This window comes from Xenia sp. Carnegie-2017, unplaced genomic scaffold, assembly GCF_021976095.1.
Source record: "Xenia sp. Carnegie-2017 unplaced genomic scaffold, XeniaSp_v1 HiC_scaffold_24, whole genome shotgun sequence".
Taxonomy (NCBI): domain Eukaryota; kingdom Metazoa; phylum Cnidaria; class Anthozoa; order Malacalcyonacea; family Xeniidae; genus Xenia; species Xenia sp. Carnegie-2017.
In genome coordinates, this window is record NW_025813487.1 from 11,489,078 (window position 1) to 11,497,913 (window position 8,836).

Sequence of the window (8,836 nt, forward strand, 5' to 3'; positions counted from 1 at the left end):
CTTGCTCAATACCCTGCCATTCTAATACACTCGATGGTGCTTTTAAATACATTGGCATAAGTACAGACCACAAAACCTCACGTGTATCGTATATTATGCTGCGAACTGTACTTAAACCACGACGATATGCAAAGGCCACTGACTGAGGCGAATCTCCTGTTGCCAGTCTACGCAAAGTGATGGCTAGCCTTTCTCCTGGTGAAACTGACTGACGCAAATGAGTATTTTGCCTTCTTAATGAAGGACCAACTAAGCTCAAAGGAAATCAAAGGTCATTTGATTCATTCTGAAGTAAATAAAGAATTCTTCTTCGTCATTCCTCAATTCTTGAACCAAGTTTCCAAAGTCACCTTGTTCGCGTTGTCGTCGGTTGATATCTCTCACCCAGCAGCGCCTCTTACGAACTACCGTCGGTTTTGTTTGTTTTCTTCCTCGTCCAACTTGTTTAAAACAATTGCTATTAATATATCTCGTAAGTTCTGGTTCGACGCCATACTGAAATGAACCGCCAAATTCGTTTTTCCAAAATTCTCTCTCTAGGGGGACGTGCTTAAAATCAAGTCGCTCTGCCTGTTGCGCTAGTGTGTCTGTCATCATTTTTCGTGTCGCTTCGTCGCTCTGTCGTTTCACCGTAACGACCAAGCGACAACGACAGTGTATCTCGGGCTAAGGATACTTCTTTCTTTTTAAATGTGGTTACTATATAATAACGGAAAGCTATTAGAAACTATAAAAAATATTGTCATGATTACACATAAGTATCTCTTAAAATAATCATTCAGCTACTTAAACTTGACTTAATTATTTACTACTGACAGCAAGAATATGAAGCATATCTTAGCACACATAGCAAACCTTGGTTGGTTGTGTTTACATGCAAAAAAACCTGGTTTGATTTGAGCTTGGGTCGAAGCCAGAAATCGTGTGAATTGGGCTGCATTTAAATGAAAATACAAAGTTTTCTTTGTATTTTGTAAGCTCTCAGGCGAAACAAAACGTAAAGGCAGTGAATAACTCCTTATGATCTTTTACAATGTAAATTAAGGCGACGCCTACTACATACATAACAATTATTTACTCTGAATCCTACTGACGAGTGGAAGGTCGTGCAATTTGTTGCTGAGGAGAGTTCTCAAAACAACGTGAGCTTGTGAATAGTGAAAGGTATAATCGTTATCCACTTTGAAAGTACTTTAAAATAATAGAATTCTTGATTCTGTGTTATGCACAAATATTGATAACTTCTAAGTCAAAACCGTGGTGATATTACATATATTTTGGAAGAATATGTTTGTGAGTTATAACACATTGTATACTGTCGTAAGTGTAAGCCATCGAAAGAGCATGGGACAGCTAGACCAGCTGGAATCTCATTAGAGCATCTTTTCCATGTACTTATGACGAAAATAAAAGGCAAAACTAGCTTATGTAATACCGCAATGCAAAGAGAGATAAAGGCAGTGAGCCATGTGGATAGTAAAAATGTAAAATAATAAATAATTATTATTATTTAGATCTCTTATAAAACTTTTAGGATCCCAAAATACTTGTGTTAACAGATGTTTGTCTTAAAGTACTGTCAATTAATATTTCTCAAGTTAGCATTATACTTAATAAGCCTTTACTTAAGTTGGTCAAGCATTCACTATATTTCCGGCGTAGATAAAATACGCATTTTATGTTGGCGATATGCAACTGTGAGATTTTTTCTTTTTACGTCTGTGGATAAACGGTTTGCATGCATTTTTCCAAAAATTGAAAATTGGAACAAGCTGTAGCTAGCAATATAAGCGTGGTTATGATCATCGTCATCATCAACTTGGCCTTGAGTGTTTACAAACCGTAAAAATTATTGTGCCTTGAAGCGCAAGAATGCGCGAATATTTGCTGTCTATCGGAAAATTACATTTCACGGGTGTATTTGTCTTCTCATGTTAGATCTGTAAAGCAATGTTTTGCCTCTACTCAAAAATCTTTCTGTGCTCGAAATTTTCAAAATGGAGAAAAGGAATCCCAAAGGTTGCTTCTATCAATTCAGCAACCCAAATGATACTCATACTTTTACTCCTACAAAGACAAGATTCTGGATAGAGTAGACCACAGCCTGCAAGTTTGGTGGTGTCATGTAAATATTTTCGCGTTCATTCTCTGTGAAGACATTTCTAAAGTATTAAATAATGCCAATGGAATGGTATATAGCCAAACCTGCAGGCTGCCTACGCCACTGGAATACCAAATTGCTGTATCATTTACTTTAACCGGCGCCTTTCAATAGAACGGGTGCATAATGAGCCTATTTTTACGTTTTGTGAACTGTGACGTTTGTACGAATTGTTTGTCTGATGTCAAAACAATAACTCGTGTGGATCTCAAAACATAGGAAGTATGTTTCTCTGCTGTGAATACAGACTTCATATGCCGTAAGAGTATGTTACAATGGGATGGGAACTATTTACACTGTGTTCAAAGTTATTACGCAACTGGCAAATGTCTTACTTTTTCGCTTTTGTTCGAAAGGTATAGTTCTCTGTGTGATTATAGTTCTATGCTGTTCTACATAGCTATAAAAAATGGTTTGGTTGTTTTGCACAGATATTTTACGATTAATAGGATATATACGCATATAAGGTGTTTAAAGATATGCATGTTTCTTCCTATGACGCAAAACGCATAAATTTACCGAAAGAATGGAGAATACACAGCATAAAGCAATGTATAATTATAGCTATAGCAATGCGCTTCATTAAAACATTTGATAAGATATTTCAGGCTGTCCCTTCACTCAAAAATTAAGTTTTACAAACTAACCGTAGCAGACTCAATGGTTGATGTAACACCCGTCTCTTTTAATCACAGATAATAATCTACGATCAACTGAATCAGTCAACACTTTAATTTCTTCTTTGCTATGATGACTGGCAGCTATTTGGATGGCATTCAAAGCTGGTCGAGCGAACTGTATTTTTCCAAAACACACATTTTTTCAGCATCGACCACAGATTTTCAAAGAGGTTGAGGTCGGGAGAGCAGTGTGTCCATTTCATTCGATTGTCGTCTTTAATGCCAATCTTCTTTAATCAATCACTGGTGTACATGGCAGATTGAATATTTAAGTTTCCGAAGTCTTAGAGACTGCTTCCTCCGCCAGGGACAAAATGCTTGTCTAGGAGGCACAGCACAGCGTTGCTGTGATTTGTTCCATCTTCAACGCGAAATGGCCCTATGAGGGTGTCTCCAGTGTTTGCATCCCAAAAGGCCCAGCCATTTGGTCCATCAATAGTCGCACGTCATTCATCTGTAAATATTACTTTTAAAAAGTCCACTTTCATGTATTTTCTCGCCCATTCCATTCTTTTTGTTTTTCTCTGATTAAGGGACATTTTTGCAGCTTTCTTTATGCTGCCACATTCACATAACGCTTTGCAACGAGTAGCTCGGCAGATATTAGGTATATTACACGCCTCAAATACCTGCATACTTGTTGCTAAAGTGTCTTCACAATGGCGATGACTTTTCCGCAGTTCGCGTTCAGTCAACTTTCAATTTTTGTTGTGAGCGTTTCTTACGTCAATGGTTACTCACTGCCACCAACTTTTTGTGCGGTGATCGCGCTGCAAAGATTTGGCTATCTGCAATGTCGATTTTCCACTTGCCAATTCCTTAGTAACAAATTCTTTTCATTTACTGTCAGATCTGGTTTTCGGCGCATTCTGTTACGAGTCCCTTTGCTTAAACTTTAAACACCTACATTCCTTCTTGTTATTAAAAGCTACTTTTATACTTTTCAAGAGTGCTTTTCATCACTAATTATGCATTTTAAATGACCTCGTTGCCATTTACGTTATTTTTGTTTACATTTCAGAAACCTGTTTTGCATATTAACTTTACACAGTGTACATGCACTTGGCGCGGGAAGTTGAAAACACTTAGTTCTTAAGGAAAACTTACTTTACAACTGGGGGAAGGAGAAAAATTTTAAATTTTCTTCCATAGCATATCTTGTATATACATATATATAGCTATAGGCTGCAAACGTTATTTTGATACTCATTTCATTCAAGCGGTTTGTTGGTATTTGTTCTCAGTTTACGCACATTGACCATTGCTGTAGTTTACGTTGAGTTGTATCTTTGAGGTAAACAAAAAATATCTAAGTTGGAGGATTAAAAAAATTTGTTCACATTATGTCACGTGATGACGAACCAGCGTTTGTTGTCAAAAATGGCGACATTGTAAATATCGGCGTATGGTTGACAAAATATATCAGAAGTAAAAGTACCGTCCATATATAACAGAAAGTGCATGATACAGCATCCCTTGGATTTGGACGATCTGCATAATCAAAACTTTAAACAATGTGCAATGTAGTTTTCACTAAAGTTATTAGTCATCTTTAGAGCAACAAGCTACAACTTAAGATTGTGACTTGCGAAGAATAACTTCGCAAGGAGAAGGAGTGGAAGAATTTTAATTGGTATTATTCGTTCGTAGGTTATCGCATGTCAGCCTTTATTTCGAGCACAAAATATTTTATCCCTCATACTTAATATCATTAAAATTTTTTTGTGGCCAAAATCAAACATATTTGTAGAATTATTTTTTCAAATTTTCAGTTTTAGAATGGAATCGAATAAAGAAAGAGTCGCACTTATGAAGGAGCAACTGAAGTTTGAAACGGATAAGCGCAAAAAGTTGCAAAACTCTGAGTTGTTTGTTCTTGATAATTCACTTCGTGAAAGTACTGTTGGACAACTACGAGGTCACACTTTGGAAAATAAATGGAAAATATATAATGAGGTGGGTTTACCCTGACTAGATTGTATGGGTACATAACTGAACGATGATGATATTATCAAGCAGCTAATAGCTTAAACCAAGGCAAAGACCATATTGTTTCTTACACAGTATGTGCTTGTTGTGCACTAGTTAATTACATCATTTAACAGATAAATCAATAACTACATTTCAAATGAATTATTGCTCTAAGCGTGCTTAATACACGTGGAATTAGATACAGTGGGTAGCTTCGAAAAACCATAAAAATACGATATAAAAGATCCAGTGAAGTCGCAAGACAAGATTTGTCGTTTTTTCCACCTGATAAATACATAATTGATTATCAAATGCACAAAATATCCTAATATGTGAATAAATGGATTTTTCTTCCAAAAGAGAATTTCTGATTTTGACAGAAAATCATGACAAAAATGTAAACCGGTGTAATTGAGCTAATTTTTTTTATTTGATGAAATAATGAAAGGATAACAACTTCCACTGAGCCCTGATAAAAGTTTGGGACAAAGGATGAACTTAATCACTGACATTATCATTTACCAATAAACCCTTTTAATCTTTGTGGTAAACAATTTGAATTTGTAGTAAACACAGAATCAAAAAAGGATTCAAAGATGTTGTTTATGTACTTAAAATACGATTTAACATGCATTGTTTATAATCTAATCCTGAATTGTTGCCTTTATGTTCGTTGACAGGTGAAGAAGGTCGGCTTCAATAACATGATTGTTGCTGCTTTTACACATGACTCGTGTGGGTGACGTATTCATTAAAGAACTTAAAGAAGCGGGAGAAGATTTCGATAAATTTTACGCTTTTACTGAGTTGTTTGAATCAATCGACAAAATCGGATTCCTGATGTCGACACACTTCCGGTTGGTCTGAAAAGATGAAGGAACTTAGTCTCCGCCATCCAATCATCGAATTCGATCTTGTTTACAAAGAATTGACTAAGGTGCGAAATATTATTCAACTGATGAAGAAGAATGGAATGGTGCCGTTCAGAAGAATTACACAAAGATTCCAGAGTTCTTTCTGAGATTTTTCAGATGCCATGAGATGTGTGTTCAAAATTGTGTCTCTCCTGTCCTTTGCAATACTGTTTGAAGAAACTGCCTTGAATTGGTGTTGGACCGCTGCCGTTCGAAAGGAGATGGATGCCAATGGTTGGACAGAAAATGCTACAAAGAAAGGTCACTTGCTGGCGCACGTACATGAGCAATGGGGCCTTGCCCACATGACACAAATGGAATGTATTATCAACGGCGCTACAGGAGTCTGGGCAAGTCTTTGCGAGGCAGCTATGGGTCACGCAAGTTCGTCAATTCTTTTGATGAATATGATTCGAATGGGAAACAAGAAAGTCCTTGCTCAGTACAAAGGTTGTGTGAAGCTACGAGAAGCAGCTCAGAATGTTACTCTTATCACTACTGGCTTACCACCACATCCAAAGCAACCAGTTTATGGAGAGCGAGCCCTGGACATGGTATTTGGTATGCCCAACTTTGGCCAACCTGAAAAAAATGATTTTTCAATGGCAGAATTCTTTGGTGAAAAGCCAGTCATGAGGATAACTACGTTGGCCTCACCACAAATGATTGTTGATCGACTGACATATCTTTTTGGTGAATGTCCTCAATTTACTTTGCAAAGGGCAAAAGCTATGTTGGCAAAAATGTTAGAGGATCTTCGCAATGAAAGGAAGGAAGAAGAATACATGAGTAAAGTTGGCTTAGCTGTGTTGTTTGATCGTTCTGGTGGTCAGCTTACTAAGGGAATGGCAGACGCCATTGCAGAAGACAAACCAAAATCCATGCGCACTAAGGAATTGCTAGATGAAATACGTAAAATGTGGGATGAATGGGATCTTCGTGATGTGGTACAAGGCGATGACAAACTTGAATTCGACTCTTTCTACAATGGCTTCATGGCGCCATATTTTGGTTGTTACAGATGTGACGAAACCAAACGTGCACTGAAAGCTATCGACATGGATGAAGACGGCTCAGTTGACTGGAATGAGTTTGCGCTCTATCTCAGATGGGCTGCTCGACAATACCCGGATGTCAAAGATGCTGAAGAGTTGCTGTCAATTGCATTTCGCAAGGTCTCATTCCCGCCATGCAAGATGTCATCTTAAACGAAGATAAATAAACATCGTTACATTGCTCATTAAGTTTTCGTAAAATTTTTCACATTAAACTTTCTTAAAATTAGTTATGGTCCATTGATTTGAAAAATAATCAAATTTTATTTTATTTAGGATTTACTTTTGTATTTTATCTTTTGTATGAGACAAATAGAATAAAGGTCAGTTAAACACATTATTTCTAATTTTTTGATAGAAAGACGTTCATGGTCAGGTGCAATAAAAGTACAATGTGTAACAGAAACTTTGAAAGAAACGTTTGCTCTCTTTTTCTCTCGGTGCTGTTTTTGCTACATTGAGTTAGCTGTTATGTTCTTAATACATCCTTAAAAATAATATAATTATTTTATCAGAAGAGAAATTCAAACACTTTCCCTGCTAAACACATATATGGAAAATTTTCCAACAAATGGTGACCGGAAAGAATGTCCTTTGAACCTCTTCTTTGGGTTAAAAGGTAAGTGTGTTATTTACAAATCTTGTATAGTTTGGCAAAATGACAAAATGGGCATAGACTAACATTAATAAACCTCAGATTTATAAAACGAAAACAACCTGAAATATCAACTGATGTATGCTATCCTTATAATGATAACGAAGTTAATATAAAGTGTTGTCAACATGGTAATTGGCAAGCACAACTTACTAAATAAAAATTATAACTTATATAGAACAAAATTATACAATGTGTAAGTCGTTGTATTATACATTGAAAGAATGTAGATGGCATAAGTCTGCTAAGTTTTGGCGACAATGATCATTGACAAGAATCGGAGCGCGGTAAGACTCTTCTATTACAAATAAATGGCAATGCTAACTTTTAATTTGGTAACATCTAACATGTTATAATATTAATATGACGTGCTTGTTTTCATACATTTGTTATAATCAATTTGTTTGTCACCGCTTTTGCATACAAATAATATTTGGACAAATATCTATTGTTTAAATAATATTCACGTCCTTCAATAGATGATTTTGTTATTGACTATAAAACAATATTTTTGGCCATGAAGTCCACCGCATTCTTCTCTTAAAGGCAGCTCTATGCGTCTTCAAGAGAACATCTTTCTGTATTGGCTCAACTGTTGAACCATGAAAGTTTTACAAACACCAGCAGCAAAGAGTATCTATTCAAAACTTCCGGAGAAAGGGAATACTTAACTAATTAGACTTATATTTTGATTGAATAATCTTTATATATCAAAGTGTTTGCATATTTTTGCATGTATTCATTTGTATATATTTATTTATTGTTTTTTTACTTATATATATCTGTATCACCATTGAAACTCTTCATTAAATTTTGTGAAATGAAAAGCATGGAAGCTTTTTTGCTACACCAATACAAGAGTCAAAAAAACCCTCAAAAGTGTTGATATAACACCAGAAAACAGTGTTAATCTAACACCAACCAAACTGTTATAATAGCACCTTTTAAAGGTTTAAAATTTAACACCTAAAACGTGTCATTTTGCCATTTGTATTTAACCCTTTTTTGGTGTTCATTTAACACTCTAAAACTAACAGTGTAATTGAATTTTCCGACCAATAGGAACGCCGAAATGCCTCACCGCAGACAGTAGTTTAATGAAAAACACAACACTGCGTTTGAACAGAAAAGTGGCCCTGCCGTTTATTCCTCATACTGTGCTTTTGGTGCGCCTCGGATCGTAACACAATTGTAATAAGAAATATTACAAGAAAAAGCAAACACTGTATACTTATATAATAAGAAATGCATGCATTCTTTATTACCTTAATTCATTGGCATTCTCAAAGCAGTCATTTTTGTGCTCCGAGGCGAAACTAAGTGCAGAAAATAATTTAAATAATTGGATAATTTGTGTTCTGGATTGTGACTTATGCAAGTGGCGAAGTATCCTGAACAAT

At 35.8% G+C, this 8,836-nt stretch overlaps 1 long non-coding RNA gene and 1 pseudogene across 1 annotated transcript; both read left to right on the plus strand.

Moving 5' to 3' along the window:
* The first annotated feature begins 1,052 nt into the window (after window positions 1–1,052).
* Window positions 1,053–7,121, plus strand: LOC124451410 (annotated as a pseudogene).
* A 515-nt stretch (window positions 7,122–7,636) lies between these two features.
* On the plus strand, window positions 7,637–8,263 carry LOC124451411. The gene is made up of 2 exons (XR_006950448.1): window positions 7,637–7,723; window positions 7,983–8,263. It is a non-coding gene; the product is annotated as an uncharacterized LOC124451411 (long non-coding RNA).
* The last annotated feature ends 573 nt before the right edge of the window (window positions 8,264–8,836 follow it).